We start from the raw sequence: 18,511 nt of genomic DNA, 5'->3' as shown, positions 1-18,511 counted from the left end.
GTGCACTTTTGCATGAAAAGTGACATTTCAGCCTGAAACGTTGATTTTTCTCTCTAAACTGCTTTTCTGAGCTGGAAATCACTTTAAACGGCTTGTTTCATCGTTAGAATGCTCCTGTGAGCTTTTTAAGCAGAGTTGTGCACTTTTGCATGAAAAGTGACATTTCAGCCTGAAACGTTGATTTTTCTCTCTAAACTGCTTTTCTGAGCTGGAAATCACTTTAAACGGCTTGTTTCATCGTTAGAATGCTCCTGTGAGCTTTTTAAGCAGAGTTGTGCACTTTTGCATGAAAAGTGACATTTCAGCCTGAAACGTTGATTTTTCACTCTAAACTGCTTTTCTGAGCTGGAAATCACTTTAAACGGCTTGTTTCATCGTTAGAATGCTCCTGTGAGCTTTTTAAGCAGAGTTGTGCACTTTTGCATGAAAAGTGACATTTCAGCCTGAAACGTTGATTTTTCACTCTAAACTGCTTTTCTGAGCTGGAAATCACTTTAAACGGCTTGTTTCATCGTTAGAATGCTCCTGAGAGCTTTTTAAGCAGAGTTGTGCACTTTTGCATGAAAAGTGACATTTCAGCCTGAAACGTTGATTTTTCACTCTAAACTGCTTTTCTGAGCTGGAAATCACTTTAAACGGCTTGTTTCATCGTTAGAATGCTCCTGTGAGCTTTTTAAGCAGAGTTGTGCACTTTTGCATGAAAAGTGACATTTCAGCCTGAAACGTTGATTTTTCTCTCTAAACTGCTTTTCTGAGCTGGAAATCACTTTAAACGGCTTGTTTCATCGTTAGAATGCTCCTGTGAGCTTTTTAAGCAGAGTTGTGCACTTTTGCATGAAAAGTGACATTTCAGCCTGAAACGTTGATTTTTCTCTCTAAACTGCTTTTCTGAGCTGGAAATCACTTTAAACGGCTTGTTTCATCGTTAGAATGCTCCTGTGAGCTTTTTAAGCAGAGTTGTGCACTTTTGCATGAAAAGTGACATTTCAGCCTGAAACGTTGATTTTTCTCTCTAAACTGCTTTTCTGAGCTGGAAATCACTTTAAACGGCTTGTTTCATCGTTAGAATGCTCCTGTGAGCTTTTTAAGCAGAGTTGTGCACTTTTGCATGAAAAGTGACATTTCAGCCTGAAACGTTGATTTTTCACTCTAAACTGCTTTTCTGAGCTGGAAATCACTTTAAACGGCTTGTTTCATCGTTAGAATGCTCCTGTGAGCTTTTTAAGCAGAGTTGTGCACTTTTGCATGAAAAGTGACATTTCAGCCTGAAACGTTGATTTTTCTCTCTAAACTGCTTTTCTGAGCTGGAAATCACTTTAAACGGCTTGTTTCATCGTTAGAATGCTCCTGTGAGCTTTTTAAGCAGAGTTGTGCACTTTTGCATGAAAAGTGACATTTCAGCCTGAAACGTTGATTTTTCTCTCTAAACTGCTTTTCTGAGCTGGAAATCACTTTAAACGGCTTGTTTCATCGTAAAAATGCTCCTTGTGAGCTTTTTAAGCAGAGTTGTGCACTTTTGCATGAAAAGTGACATTTCAGCCTGAAACGTTGATTTTTCTCTCTAAACTGCTTTTCTGAGCTGGAAATCACTTTAAACGGCTTGTTTCATCGTAAAAATGCTCCTGTGAGCTTTTTAAGCAGAGTTGTGCAATTTTGCATGAAAAGTGACATTTCAGCCTGAAACGTTGATTTTTCACTCTAAACTGCTTTTCTGAGCTGGAAATCACTTTAAACGGCTTGTTTCATCGTTAGAATGCTCCTGTGAGCTTTTTAAGCAGAGTTGTGCACTTTTGCATGAAAAGTGACATTTCAGCCTGAAACGTTGATTTTTCACTCTAAACTGCTTTTCTGAGCTGGAAATCACTTTAAACGGCTTGTTTCATCGTTAGAATGCTCCTGTGAGCTTTTTAAGCAGAGTTGTGCACTTTTGCATGAAAAGTGACATTTCAGCCTGAAACGTTGATTTTTCACTCTAAACTGCTTTTCTGAGCTGGAAATCACTTTAAACGGCTTGTTTCATCGTTAGAATGCTCCTGTGAGCTTTTTAAGCAGAGTTGTGCACTTTTGCATGAAAAGTGACATTTCAGCCTGAAACGTTGATTTTTCACTCTAAACTGCTTTTCTGAGCTGGAAATCACTTTAAACGGCTTGTTTCATCGTTAGAATGCTCCTGTGAGCTTTTTAAGCAGAGTTGTGCACTTTTGCATGAAAAGTGACATTTCAGCCTGAAACGTTGATTTTTCACTCTAAACTGCTTTTCTGAGCTGGAAATCACTTTAAACGGCTTGTTTCATCGTTAGAATGCTCCTGTGAGCTTTTTAAGCAGAGTTGTGCACTTTTGCATGAAAAGTGACATTTCAGCCTGAAACGTTGATTTTTCACTCTAAACTGCTTTTCTGAGCTGGAAATCACTTTAAACGGCTTGTTTCATCGTTAGAATGCTCCTGTGAGCTTTTTAAGCAGAGTTGTGCACTTTTGCATGAAAAGTGACATTTCAGCCTGAAACGTTGATTTTTCACTCTAAACTGCTTTTCTGAGCTGGAAATCACTTTAAACGGCTTGTTTCATCGTTAGAATGCTCCTGTGAGCTTTTTAAGCAGAGTTGTGCACTTTTGCATGAAAAGTGACATTTCAGCCTGAAACGTTGATTTTTCTCTCTAAACTGCTTTTCTGAGCTGGAAATCACTTTAAACGGCTTGTTTCATCGTAAATATGCTCCTGTGAGCTTTTTAAGCAGAGTTGTGCACTTTTGCATGAAAAGTGACATTTCAGCCTGAAACGTTGATTTTTCACTCTAAACTGCTTTTCTGAGCTGGAAATCACTTTAAACGGCTTGTTCATCGTTAGAATGCTCCTGTGAGCTTTTTAAGCAGAGTTGTGCACTTTTGCATGAAAAGTGACATTTCAGCCTGAAACGTTGATTTTTCACTCTAAACTGCTTTTCTGAGCTGGAAATCACTTTAAACGGCTTGTTTCATCGTTAGAATGCTCCTGAGAGCTTTTTAAGCAGAGTTGTGCACTTTTGCATGAAAAGTGACATTTCAGCCTGAAACGTTGATTTTTCACTCTAAACTGCTTTTCTGAGCTGGAAATCACTTTAAACGGCTTGTTTCATCGTTAGAATGCTCCTGTGAGCTTTTTAAGCAGAGTTGTGCACTTTTGCATGAAAAGTGACATTTCAGCCTGAAACGTTGATTTTTCTCTCTAAACTGCTTTTCTGAGCTGGAAATCACTTTAAACGGCTTGTTTCATCGTTAGAATGCTCCTGAGAGCTTTTTAAGCAGAGTTGTGCACTTTTGCATGAAAAGTGACATTTCAGCCTGAAACGTTGATTTTTCTCTCTAAACTGCTTTTCTGAGCTGGAAATCACTTTAAACGGCTTGTTTCATCGTTAGAATGCTCCTGAGAGCTTTTTAAGCAGAGTTGTGCACTTTTGCATGAAAAGTGACATTTCAGCCTGAAACGTTGATTTTTCACTCTAAACTGCTTTTCAGCCTGAAACGTTGATTTTTCACTCTAAACTGCTCTTCTCAGCTGGAAATCACTTTAAACGGCTTGTTTCATCGTTAGAATGCTCCTGAGAGCTTTTTAAGCAGAGTTGTGCACTTTTGCATGAAAAGTGACATTTCAGCCTGAAACGTTGATTTTTCTCTCTAAACTGCTTTTCTGAGCTGGAAATCACTTTAAACGGCTTGTTTCATCGTTAGAATGCTCCTGTGAGCTTTTTAAGCAGAGTTGTGCACTTTTGCATGAAAAGTGACATTTCAGCCTGAAACGTTGATTTTTCACTCTAAACTGCTTTTCTGAGCTGGAAATCACTTTAAACGGCTTGTTTCATCGTTAGAATGCTCCTGTGAGCTTTTTAAGCAGAGTTGTGCACTTTTGCATGAAAAGTGACATTTCAGCCTGAAACGTTGATTTTTCACTCTAAACTGCTTTTCTGAGCTGGAAATCACTTTAAACGGCTTGTTTCATCGTTAGAATGCTCCTGTGAGCTTTTTAAGCAGAGTTGTGCACTTTTGCATGAAAAGTGACATTTCAGCCTGAAACGTTGATTTTTCACTCTAAACTGCTTTTCTGAGCTGGAAATCACTTTAAACGGCTTGTTTCATCGTTAGAATGCTCCTGTGAGCTTTTTAAGCAGAGTTGTGCACTTTTGCATGAAAAGTGACATTTCAGCCTGAAACGTTGATTTTTCACTCTAAACTGCTTTTCTGAGCTGGAAATCACTTTAAACGGCTTGTTTCATCGTTAGAATGCTCCTGTGAGCTTTTTAAGCAGAGTTGTGCACTTTTGCATGAAAAGTGACATTTCAGCCTGAAACGTTGATTTTTCACTCTAAACTGCGTTTCTGAGCTGTTAGAATGCTCCTGTGAGCTTTTTAAGCAGAGTTGTGCACTTTTGCATGAAAAGTGACATTTCAGCCTGAAACGTTGATTTTTCTCTCTAAACTGCTTTTCTGAGCTGGAAATCACTTTAAACGGCTTGTTTCATCGTTAGAATGCTCCTGAGAGCTTTTTAAGCAGAGTTCTGCACTTTTGCATGAAAAGTGACAATTCAGCCTGAAACGTTGATTTTTCACTCTAAACTGCTTTTCAGCCTGAAACGTTGATTTTTCACTCTAAACTGCTCTTCTCAGCTGGAAATCACTTTAAACGGCTTGTTTCATCGTTAGAATGCTCCTGAGAGCTTTTTAAGCAGAGTGGTGCACTTTTGCATGAAAAGTGACATTTCAGCCTGAAACGTTGATTTTTCTCTCTAAACTGCTTTTCTGAGCTGGAAATAACTTTAAACGGCTTGTTTCATCGTTAGAATGCTCCTGTGAGCTTTTTAAGCAGAGTTGTGCACTTTTGCATGAAAAGTGACATTTCAGCCTGAAACGTTGATTTTTCACTCTAAACTGCTTTTCTGAGCTGGAAATCACTTTAAACGGCTTGTTTCATCGTTAGAATGCTCCTGAGAGCTTTTTAAGCAGAGTTGTGCACTTTTGCATGAAAAGTGACATTTCAGCCTGAAACGTTGATTTTTCACTCTAAACTGCTTTTCTGAGCTGGAAATCACTTTAAACGGCTTGTTTCATCGTTAGAATGCTCCTGTGAGCTTTTTAAGCAGAGTTGTGCACTTTTGCATGAAAAGTGACATTTCAGCCTGAAACGTTGATTTTTCACTCTAAACTGCTTTTCTGAGCTGGAAATCACTTTAAACGGCTTGTTTCATCGTTAGAATGCTCCTGTGAGCTTTTTAAGCAGAGTTGTGCACTTTTGCATGAAAAGTGACATTTCAGCCTGAAACGTTGATTTTTCACTCTAAACTGCTTTTCTGAGCTGGAAATCACTTTAAACGGCTTGTTTCATCGTTAGAATGCTCCTGTGAGCTTTTTAAGCAGAGTTGTGCACTTTTGCATGAAAAGTGACATTTCAGCCTGAAACGTTGATTTTTCACTCTAAACTGCTTTTCTGAGCTGGAAATCACTTTAAACGGCTTTTTCATCGTTAGAATGCTCCTGTGAGCTTTTTAAGCAGAGTTGTGCACTTTTGCATGAAAAGTGACATTTCAGCCTGAAACGTTGATTTTTCACTCTAAACTGCTTTTCTGAGCTGGAAATCACTTTAAACGGCTTGTTTCATCGTTAGAATGCTCCTGAGAGCTTTTTAAGCAGAGTTGTGCACTTTTGCATGAAAAGTGACATTTCAGCCTGAAACGTTGATTTTTCACTCTAAACTGCTTTTCTGAGCTGGAAATCACTTTAAACGGCTTGTTTCATCGTTAGAATGCTCCTGTGAGCTTTTTAAGCAGAGTTGTGCACTTTTGCATGAAAAGTGACATTTCGGCCTGAAACGTTGATTTTTCACTCTAAACTGCTTTTCTGAGCTGGAAATCACTTTAAACGGCTTGTTTCATCTTTAGAATGCTCCTGTGAGCTTTTTAAGCAGAGTTGTGCACTTTTGCATGAAAAGTGACATTTCAGCCTGAAACGTTGATTTTTCACTCTAAACTGCTTTTCTGAGCTGGAAATCACTTTAAACGGCTTGTTTCATCGTTAGAATGCTCCTGAGAGCTTTTTAAGCAGAGTTGTGCACTTTTGCATGAAAAGTGACATTTCAGCCTGAAACGTTGATTTTTCACTCTAAACTGCTTTTCTGAGCTGGAAATCACTTTAAACGGCTTGTTTCATCGTTAGAATGCTCCTGAGAGCTTTTTAAGCAGAGTTGTGCACTTTTGCATGAAAAGTGACATTTCAGCCTGAAACGTTGATTTTTCACTCTAAACTGCTTTTCTGAGCTGGAAATCACTTTAAACGGCTTGTTTCATCGTTAGAATGCTCCTGTGAGCTTTTTAAGCAGAGTTGTGCACTTTTGCATGAAAAGTGACATTTCAGCCTGAAACGTTGATTTTTCACTCTAAACTGCTTTTCTGAGCTGGAAATCACTTTAAACGGCTTGTTTCATCGTTAGAATGCTCCCATGAGACCAGGTTGCAACAAAGTTAGAAAAGACGCAATTAATTACTGGGAGAGTAGTGGTCTAATGGTAAGAGTCGAACTTAACAAACCTTTCACTGCTTGCAGTAAGGCTAAAGTGCTACGTGAATAAGATGGGTGTAGTTTTGTGCTACTAGCTGTAAAGTGTTTTGGCACTATTGAGTTATAAATACTGCCCAGTAATACTTAACTAGATGTAAATCACAATTCTTGTGTCAATGTTTGTTTGTAATCTTTTTCAGCTATCCATCTGAAAAAGAAAAGCTGGCACTCTCAAAGGAGATTGTGTTGTTGGATTATGGTCTCATTTGGTCAAAAAGAGGGACATGTACCGTAAGGATGCTTTTACATACTTCATTTATGTGTATGAAATTACTTACTTGACAATGTGTATAAAAACTGTACTTGACTCTAACTAAGTGCTATTTTTGCATTGATCATGATAGGAGCATTTTTTTTTTTGATGGGCCATCACACAGTGGATTTATAAAAATGAGATTACAGAACATCAGACGGTAGCTTCAACAGAGTTGAAGTGGGAGGACATCATCAATAAAGAATGCCATTGACCAAACCTTCAGTCATCAAAGAAGATTGATACAGGTAATGACAAAATCACCAATTATTGGTGAAATCTTTAAGGAATATCCCCAATTTCTGGACATGCCAGTGTTTCTAATATACTTAAAGGCGGAGTGCACAATGTTTGAAAGCCAATGTTGATATTTGAAATCAGCTAAACAAACACGCACCTACCCCAATAAAATCTGGACCTTCTTTTAAAAGACCCGCCCCACACATACGCAACCCGGCACGGATGTCAGTTAGTAGACACGCTCCTTTCTGCTGATTGGCTATAAATGTGTTTTGGTAGTCGGCCCGTCTCCTTTTCCAAAGCATTTTTCAAACATTGTGCACTCCGCATTTAAATGAAGATAACTTTACACAAAGTGTTTCATAATTCCAATATTAATATTTCTTTTTAAATTCACTGAAGGGGGACATCAAGTTTTCCAGACTTACCGATGGGAAAGAAGAAATGGGAATGTGACAATTATTGAGAAACTCAGGGGAAAAGCATCTTTAGAGAAGAAAATGGACATCAGACATTTATTGAAGAAAGCTGACAGTCAACATAATGGTATGATTTCCTATCTCTGTTCCAAATGTTTAATTTGGAAAATGACGTTTATAATGTAACATTCAAAGTATGATATAAAAGTAATCATTTTTTAAGAATTTTTTCTTATAATTTATATTTTGCATGTGACCTGCATGTTTACTACACCCAGATGAGATCGTTCATCTTCTGCTGTGTGAATTCTGCTGTGTCAGTCCTGTGGGACTTGATGCCGGTAGGCTTTGTGACTCTAAACTTTATATAAAATAAGTAATTTTCATGCAAAAACATTTTCTAATGATGTTCATTGTTTCATTTGTGTAGGCTGGTAGCAGTGTGACGTCTTTGCTTACTAAATTATCAAAGGGTGTCTGAAATCAGCTCTGCCACAGTTGGTTTCCAACGGTTCTTCAGGACATGGAGGCTACTACGTAACTGTTGCAATGAACGATTCTTTTGCCTTTCCACCTGATGTTGACAATCTGACCTGTGCGGTACTGAAAACAACTTGCACTGACATATCTTAAAATATATCAGTGCCCTTTGTTTTGCCTCAAAATGCACACCAGTAATGTTTTTTGTTGAAACCAGTTATATTTCCTAATTAAACTAAGGCCTAGTCCTGGATTAAGCTAATCCCCTGTCCGGGAAACCGCCCCTAAATGTTTTGTGACGGAATTTCTTTGAATACACTTGTCAAGTTCATTTTAAGTATTTTTCTAAATGTAAGATAACATGTTAATGTTTCAGGACAAGTTAAAAAATTTTGATAACTTGCATGTTGGAAACGATTTCAGACATTGTTCTATTCAACAACACAGTTGCTTTTAAATTCAATGAATTATTTTATAAATAGTGTTTTAAAACGTATCAATGTAATGTATGTTTGAAGTAATTATACTTGCACTTACATTTATTTAAATTAGCATACATCTAGCAACATAAAGTACTAGCATATTTTCATGCAAGCATTAATTGTCAAATATTTGTTATTTTACAAATAAATAGTTTGTGAACAATATTCAATAGTTGTCTGCTTGATTTCATAATTTTTTACAAATCATATGTTTTTTTCTCTTTAATATTAAAACTAAACAATTACTCGGTAACACACAGTTGTGTTAAAATTAATAGAAAGTTACACATTAATGTGTTTACTGAAGCAACACATTTTTGTGTTGCATTTTATAACACATATTCTGTGTTAAATTTAACTCAACATGTGTTGTCCCTGCGCACACTCAGAACATGTGTAAAAAATAACACATGTTGTGTTGTTTTTAACACATTTGTTTTAAGAGTGTAAGGCAAGCATATCATCTTTTCAAAAATTCTTTTCACTTTCTGGTAAGCCGTGCTAGGTGGATGTTTTACCACCCTCAGGAGATTCCTGGACCATCAGTCACTTACCAGGCTTGTTACACTGTCATCACACCGTGGACATTGATGCTTAAAACCATCCCTTTCCCTATTTTACACACACTTCAGGTTTGCAACTGGCATTACTAATAAAAAATTATAACTTGTAATAAAAATAATAAATGCAAAAGATAATACCTTGTTAATAAATGATAACAAAGTCAAAAAATTATAAATGTTAATAAAAAAATAATAAATGCATTAGTATAGGTGACACCCTATGTCCAGTTTAACATGACCAGTAACATAATTATTTTCACATGAGAGTGTTTTGCTTTGGTGGGCAGTCCACACAGAGTCTTTCTAAGAAACATGAATTCTATAAGTATACGTGTAGGGTGCATCTTCCAGCTTTGAAGGTCTTCAACCCATGCGCTTTAGCGTAGAGGGCCGTGTGAGGGAGGAGGGTACTAGAGCCTCGTTGGTTCCCCATCACACATGGATGTTGTCCTCAAATGTATCTCCCTCGTCGTCCTCATTAATTTGTACCCTTTGGTACATTATCTTACCCATTCCTTTGTCGATAGTTTTCTCAATCAAACCCCTGATACATGGTATGCAACAACAACCACACAATGCAAGGATAGCAACAGCTACAGCAGTTGACATCAGTAAAGAAGTTATCAGTGTACTCCACTTCCCAAACTATTTTCCATCCTTTTTTTTTAAACGGATCATCTACCCCAGAGTTCTCAGCCAATTCATTTGACAAGGCAGTCAAACCTTCTATGCCCTTATAATGCTCCCATCAGGGGCAGTATTGTCAGAAATACATTTTCAGCATCCATCATTTATAATTTTTTAAACACCCCCCTTTTCAGCCAACCACATATCTAATTCCAGCCTGTTTTGCCATCAGTGACGTTAGTCCCATTTGTTCAGTTATCCCCTTAACGTAATACAATTAATTCATCCAGTCCACATTTTTATTGAGGGTTGACCACCAGAAAAGAATTGACTCAAAACTTGCAACACTTTGTATTCATCTAGCACCCCCCTTGGAACCCCTATGGCATCTATACTGTACACTCTATATCAGGGGTGGGCATTCCTGGTCCTGGAGGGCCAATGTCTGGCAAAGTTTAGCTCCAACCCTAATCAAACACACCTGAGAATCCCAATCAAATGCTTCAGTATAACTTGGAAATGACATTCAGGTGTGTTTGATTAGGGTTGGAGCTAAACTTTGCAGGACAGTGGCCCTCCAGGACCAGGACTCGTGGTCCAGGACCCCTGCTCTATATATACACATATTATCATAAGATCCACCAGGCAGATTTCTTTTCTGTCTCTTAACACTTATTTTATCATGTATACCCCAAAATCAGATAATGAAAACATTTGAAATGGCATTATTAATTGTACAAGGGTACAGGTTCCCTTCCAATTTACTCTCAAACTTGGCCTTAGAGAGCAAGTTGTAAGTTAATCCACCCATTCACTCCAAGTGAATGTAGCAGAGCGATGCTAGAGAGAGACATGAGCCTAAGATTTTAAAGAACTCCGACTACGCCACCCCGGGAATTGCACCCGGGGAAATCTCAAATTACCCAAAATGACGGGTGAAGGACACAGTTTCGTTCCCTTATAATAAAGTAGGCAGGAGACGTGGGTATCATACAAAATGTTACAGAATTTTATTTATACAAAATATTTAAAACACTAGATTAAGAGACACACAAAGTACTCATACAGTACTCCCTCAAAAGAAAGAGGAAGACACAATATTAATTATAACAAAAATATCAAATCAAAACAAATAAAGAGAATGGTTACCAGCAGGGCTGAGGCTCCCAACGGCAGAGGACAGAGTTAAGTTCGAGCAGAGCACACTACCACACAACAACACACACCAAAGTTCACTCAAACCACACTACGAAACACACAAGATGTTACACAGCACACGGTGAGAAGCACCACCACCAATGTAGAAATTCCTGTCACCCGTGGGACCCCAGCTCCAGCGAAAAACCAAAAAATAAAGGTTCAAAACACTTAAAGAACATAAATTATAAACACATTTAACTACTAGTCACATGCACGTTCAATTCAATTCAATTTCAATTCAATTTTATTTCACAAGTGTTAATTGTTGCAAAGCAGCTTTACATGAGAACACAGAAAATCAATAGATAATATAAAAAGTAGAGATAGCGGCTAAGGTTAAACCATACAAGCGAGCATATTAATAATGTAACAACGTATACAGTAAAGTGATAAGTTAAGCCAAAGTGGGCTGACTCTACCCTGGGACGAAAAAAAAACCCCTAGGAAAAAACCCAATGGGAAAAACTCCTAGAAGGACAAAAACCCTTGGGAGGAATTAATATATATATAGTGTCAGAGCCATAACTATATGTTAAGGATTTGTTTTATATTAGGTGTAGTTATATTTTGTATAAATGTATATTTCTGTGTTTTATTTTATATAACGTGACTTTTAAGTGTTGCGTAGGCGGAGCTAATAGGAAGTAGAATTACGAAGAAGAGGAGTTGGTGCTAGACAGTCTTTTGACCGTGAAAAACTGGAATTGAATAATTTGAAACTGGAATAAGTATTTGTTTTTTGAATAAGTTTGTTTTTCATATTTTGTGTTTGACTACAAGAAAAGTAAACAATTAAGCAACGATTCACGCGTCAAATCCTTTGTGCATCAACAATGTGGAAATGGTGAATAAAGAATTATATATTGGATCGCTAATACATTTAGTCAAAAGACTTCTTCACATTGGAATTGCGTGAAGCTATAACAGGATTTCTGGAATTAGGAACATTATAGATGCTGTGAGAGCGAGGCAAAAAGTGGATGACGACGGACGAAAGTGAAAGCAAAGAAGAGTCAGATGCGCAAATTTCTCTGGACTCCTTGGATAATTAGAGACATTTCATTTGTTTCTTGAGGCTGGACTTTTTGAAAGGTAATTTGTACTTTGCTATTACGTTTATCTTTATATTGTGCTGAACTCGTTAAATGATGGAGGACGCAGAAGAAATTGCTGACCCAGATAAAGATGGCCAGAAGAGGGAGCCAAAGTACACGCAAAAAGCACTGGAGGAGCGTTTGAATAGGCTCGTCAATTTAAGAAAGTCAAAAATGGCTCAAATTACCATACAAATGAAAGAAATTGACAAGTTAAAAGAAAATGATGAAAATGTGGAAAAAATTAAAAAAGAAGTTCTTTCTACTCTTACTAAATTGTATCAGGAGTTCATTGAGTTAAATGAAAAGCTACAAGAGCTTTTGCAGGATGAGGAAAAGGAGGATGATCAGAGAATCTGGTTTGAGCCCAAATCATCAAATATCAGAGATTTTATTCTTACTACTGAACAGTGGATTGAACATGTAAGGAATGAAAGTGCCGCTAAAAATAAGGAAATTTCTCCAAGTGATAGTGTTTCTGAAGTGGCTTCTGTTGTGAGAAAAAATAGTAGAACAGGTTCATTAGTTGGACGTAGTTCTGTTGCCTCATCAAACACCAGTTCAAGTTCAATGTTGAGAATGAAAGCGGAGGCAGAGAAAGCTGCCCTGTTAGCTAAAGCTGCTGCTTTAAAAAAGAAACAAGCCTTACAGATAGAAGAGGTAAACCTAAAAAGTAAGTTGGAGCAATTAGAACTGCAGACAGCAATTGCAATTTCTAATGCAAAACTGAAAGTGTATGAGGAACATGAAAGTTCTGGTGGATCAGTGCAAGGATGTTTACAACCAAAACAAGTAATAAAGAAAGAAAGTCAGAATTTAAAAAAGATCCTGATGATGATGACAGATGTGATGTTACATATGCAACAAAAAGAGATCAAACGCCTACTACCAATCAACTTCGACTGCACACTAGTGTTGCTTCAAATTTTCCAAAATCTGAAAATACAGAGGATAATTTGTTTCAAATAATGAAAAGACAAAATGAGATCACACAAATGCTGGTAAAACAACAAAGTCTTTCACAACTACCTCAAAGAGATGTTCCAGTCTTTCGTGGTGATCCTCTTGACTTCATAGCATTTATGCGAGCCTTTGACAATAGCATAGACAGCAAAACAGAGAATGCTAAAGACAAACTGTTTTATTTGGAACAATATACTTGTGGTGAGCCCCAAGACTTGGTAAGGAGTTGCGGACATATGAGTGTAGAAAATGGATACAAGGAAGCAAGAAGATTGTTGCAACATCATTACGGTGATTAACTCAAAATAGCCTCAGCATACATTGAGAAAGCACTGAAATGGCCTCAAATCAAATATGAAGATGGGAAGATGCTAAGTGCATATGCTCTTTTCTTAATTGGATGTCACAACACAATGCAGGATGTAGATTATATGGCTGAGATGGACAACCCTACCAACATGAGGGTTATTATATCCAAACTTCCCTACAAAATGAAAGAAAATTGGAGAAACGTGGCATATGATATTCATGAAAAGACAGGTAGAAGAGCAAGGTTTGGAGACTTAGTGCAATATATCGACCGTCAAGCCAAAGTAAAAAATGACCCATTGTTTGGAGATCTCCATGAGCTAGCAAGTGCTGACATGAGCAAGAAAAGCAAAGCTTCTGACTTTAAACAAAAGCATGTTGCAACCAAGGGAAGTAGTTTTGTTACAAGTGCTTGTATTGAAACAAAAAGAGACAAGGAGACAAATAGAGAAAGAAAACCTCAATTTGACAAAGCAGATCAGGCCACATGTATTTTCTGTCGGAGGAATCATGCCTTAAATTCTTGCTTCAAGTTTAAAGAACAAGTACACAAGGACAAAATTGAGTTTTTGAAAATGAAAGGACTGTGTTTTGGATGTCTCACACAAGGACACTTAAGCAAAGATTGCAAGAAAAGGCTTACTTGTCAAGAATGTTCCAAGATGCACCCAAGCATTTTGCACATTACAAATGAAAACTGTTTCCCATCTGGCAATTATGAGGAGAACAAAACTAGCACAAGAACCACTTCCACAGAACATGAGACTTGTGGATACACTGGGGCCGGAAACGACGAATGCATTCTTGCTATAGTTCCAGTGAAGATAAAATCAAAGAAAAGTGACCAAACGGTAAAGACATATGCCTTCATTGATCAAGGAAGTTCGGCAACATTTTGTACCGAGTCTTTAATGAGAGATCTGAATTTGAAAGGCAGAAAGACGGAGATTCTTCTTCGTACAATGGGACAATAAAAACCTGTACATAGTCACATTTTGTCAGACCTGGAAATAAGCGGTTTGGAAAGTGAAAACTATATAGAGCTGCCTAAAGTATTTACTCAGAAAGAGATTCCAGTAAAACAGGAAAATATACCTCAACAACAGGACTTGGAAAAATGGCCATATCTAAAACAAGTAAGGCTTCCTTATCTCAAAGCAGAGGTAGGCCTGTTGATTGGTGCTAATGCACATAGAGCTACCGAACCATGGCAAATAATAAATAGTGTAGGAAACGGACCTTACGCTATCAAGACAGCACTTGGATGGATAGTTAATGGGCCTTTGCGAACTGACGTGAATGCAGATTACGAATGGAACAGAACTCTAAATTTCAGTGTGAACAGGATTTCAGTAGCAGACATTGAAACGCTGTTGGTAGAACAATTCAATGCTGACTTCCCAGAACGCAACTACAGCGACAAAACTGAAATGTCACACAACGACCTGAGATTTTTGCAGTCTGTTGAACAGTCAGTACAACTTAAGGATGGACATTACTATATTGCATTACCCTTTAAGAGGCATCCTGTCAATATGCCCAATAACAAATGCATTGCAGAACAAAGAGCTATTGGTCTAAAAAGAAAGCTCAGCAAGAATCCAGACTTCCACAAAGACTATAAGTCGTTCATGGCAGACATAATTGAAAAGGACTATGCTAAAAAAGTCCCTTCAGAACAACTGCAACGTGCAGACAGAGTGTGGTATATTCCACATCATGGGATATATCACCCAAAAAAGAACAAAATAAGAGTTGTTTTCGACTGCACTGCAACCTACCAAAACGTCTCTCTGAATAATCAGCTGTTGCAGGGACCAGACCTGACTAACACTCTCATTGGTGTTTTGAATCGTTTCAGGCAAGAACCCATTGCTATTATGGCAGACATAGAGTCAATGTTCTACCAAGTAAGAGTTCCAGACAATGATTCTGATCTTTTGCGATTTTTGTGGTGGCCTGATGGGGATCTTACTAAGCCTGTAGAGGAATACAGAATGAAGGTGCACCTGTTCGGAGCCACCTCATCTCCCAGTTGTGCATGCTTTGCACTGCGAAAGGCTGCAATTGACGGGAAAACAGAGGAAACAGCTGAAGCTGCCAACACCATTCTAGAAAACTTCTACATGGACGACTGCTTAAAATCTGTCACCTCTGAGGAAGCAGCAATCAAACTATTACAAAGTTTGATATCTCTATGCTCTAAAGGCGGATTTCATCTGAATAAGTGGGTAAGCAATAGTAGAGCAGTCCTGTTGTCATTTCCAGAAGCAGAGAGAGCAAAAGAGATTCGGGACTTGGATTTCAACAAGAACAATCTACCAGTTGAAAGAGCTTTAGGAGTACGTTGGTGCACAGAATCTGATACATTCAAATTCTTTATAAATGTACAAGACAGACCTGCAACAAGAAGAGGAATGCTTTCAGTGGTGAACTCTATATACGATCCCCTTGGTTTAGTAGCACCTTGTATTCTTCCTGCAAAGCTCATTCTGAGACAACTGTGCCAGGACAGGATAGGATGGGATCAGAACATGCCGGAGAAGCAGGCACTGAAATGGGTTTCGTGGCAAAACGACATACAACAGCTGTCAGACTTCAAAGTAAGCAGATGCTTCAGGCCACACAATTTCGGACACAGTAAGTCTGCTCAGTTACATCATTTCGCGGATGCGAGTGAAAATGGATACGGAACCGTTTCTTATTTAGTGCTCACAAATGAACAGGAACAAAAGCACTGTACATTAGTAATGGCAAAATCCAGAGTTGCGCCTCTGAAACAAATTACAATACCCAGAATGGAGTTGACTGCAGCAGTTGTTGCAGCAAAAATGGACCGAATGCTAAAACAAGAGTTGCAGTTAAGTCTTAATTACTCTGTGTTTTGGACAGATAGCCTTACAGTACTACAGTGTATTGAGAATGAATCCTCAAGGTTTAAAACATTTGTTGCCAATCGGGTTTCGTTCATCAGAGAAGCTTCTGAGCCCTCACAGTGGAGATATGTTAGCTCTTTACTGAACCCAGCAGACATGGCATCCAGAGGCATAAAAGTGGAACACTTTATGAAAAAGAAAGATTGGATACAAGGACCAGAGTTCATTTGTAAACCTGAGAGTGAATGGCCATCGCGACCAGACAAATCAGGTGCAATAGAGGTTGAATTGAAAAAGCCAGTTGTAGTTAACTGCATCAGTGCTACAGGAAAAGCAAACCCTCTGGATAAACTGATTGAGTATTATTCAGACTGGTACAGATTGAAGAGAGCAATCGCTTGGATGTTAAGGCTCAAGGAAATCCTTTGGCAGCTATCAAAAAAGAGGCACGAAATGCAAGCTACCATAAGTCAAACTGAAAATGATCCGAGCAAACAACAAGATCTTTTGCAAACTCAAATGCTCGAGCTGAAACAGACATTGACCAAAGAATTTATTTCATTTGAAGATCTGGAAAAAGCCAAACTCAGTCTTATTCGTTACAGTCAAAAACAAACATTTCCTGATGATTTCAAGTGTTTGCAAAACAGCAAAGATGTCAAAAGAAGTAGTCCTCTGTACAAACTGGACCCTGTGGTGCAAGATGGTATCCTCAGAGTAGGTGGTCGTTTGAATAAGTCTGCAATGCCAGAATCTGCTAAGCATCCAGCGATTCTTGATAGAAAGCAACATATAACTTCTTTGATTCTGAAGGATATACATAAAAACACAGGACACAGTGGGAGAAATCAAATGCTTGCAAGGCTTCGATGTAAGTTTTGGGTCTCATCTGCCAACACAGCCATACGAAAGCTGATTTCTAAATGCACAGTATGTAGAAGAGTAAATGCCAAAGTCAACGAACAAAAAATGGCTGATTTACCAAGAGATCGTCTGTTGCCAGATAATCCTCCCTTTACACATACAGGTGTAGATTATTTTGGTCCTTTCTTCATAAAACGTGGACGCAGCATGATCAAAAGGTATGGAGTGTTGTTTACGTGTCTGACGGTAAGAGCAGTTCATATAGAAGTGGCCAACAGTCTGGATACTTCATCCTGCATAAATGCCATTCGACGCTTCATCTGCAGAAGAGGACAGGTGTGTACAATTCGATCTGACAATGGCACAAACTTTATTGGTGCTGAAAGAGAGCTTAAAGAAGCTATTCAAGAACTGGATCAGTCAAAAATAGAGGAAGTACTTGTACAAAAAGGAATAAAGTGGATTTTTAATACTCCTACCGCATCATATCAAGGAGGAGTGTGGGAGAGACAGATTCGTTCAGTACGAAAGATTCTGAATTCCATATTGAATCAACAGGTGTTGGATGATGAGGGACTGTACACAATTTTGTGTGAAGTGGAAGCCATCATAAATGATCGTCCAATTACGAAAGCATCGGATGACCCAAATGACTTGGAGCCCTTGACCCCAAATCATCTCCTGCTTATGAAAAAACAACCAGTCTTGCCGCCAGGAGTATTTATCAGACAGGATTGTTATTCACGCAGAAGATGGAGGCAAATTCAATATATGGCAGACCTTTTTTGGTCTAGATGGACTAAGGAGTACCTGCCATTGTTACAGGAGCGACAGAAGTGGCAGAAGTTGAATAGAAATCTACAGATGTAAACATTTCGAACCCACATTACCACTCTCACTTAAAGTTGCGTGTTACACCGCTTCTTACGCCAGGCACAACACCTTACGGACACCGGCATACAGCTGTCATGGCAGCCACCAGTGCCCTGGCATACAGGGAGTCAGCCTGATAGGCTAGCACTCTTAAAACCCATTGAAGTGTGCAAACAGGCTACAACATCGGAGACAACACACTGGAATTCCAAATTAGTTTTAAAATCACACACACAACACATTAAAATGATCATATGCTAGGAGCTAGCACGCTTACCTGTAACGACCTTCAATAGACGCAGGGGGAGGGAAATCAGACGTGAAACATACACGGCTTCAACCAATTAGCCTTTAAGTAGAGAGCCCTCCTCTCTCATAGGGGAACACAGCTGTCAATCACCTGGTCCCACTACATTCAGAAATATACTGTAGGAAATAGATTTAAAAATATATATATTTTTCTTAATGCACTAATTAGGCTTCTGGAGCCTTTTTTGTTAGGAAATTTTAGACCCGCCTCTAAAAACCGCCAAACCGGAAGTGACATCATCAGAGGTAAACGATGAATCACAATGACAGTTCTTCGGATACTGAGGAAGTAGTAAGTGTTCTTACTCATATGACGGACCACAGCCTTACAAATATGAGCCAGTTATGCAGCCAAGAGAGCAGGGACAGGCCAGGA

Source organism: Misgurnus anguillicaudatus, chromosome 12 (assembly GCF_027580225.2).
Source record: "Misgurnus anguillicaudatus chromosome 12, ASM2758022v2, whole genome shotgun sequence".
Classification (NCBI taxonomy): Eukaryota; Metazoa; Chordata; class Actinopteri; order Cypriniformes; family Cobitidae; genus Misgurnus; species Misgurnus anguillicaudatus.
The sequence above is the reverse complement of the archived record's forward strand: the minus strand, read 5'-3'. Positions refer to the sequence as shown.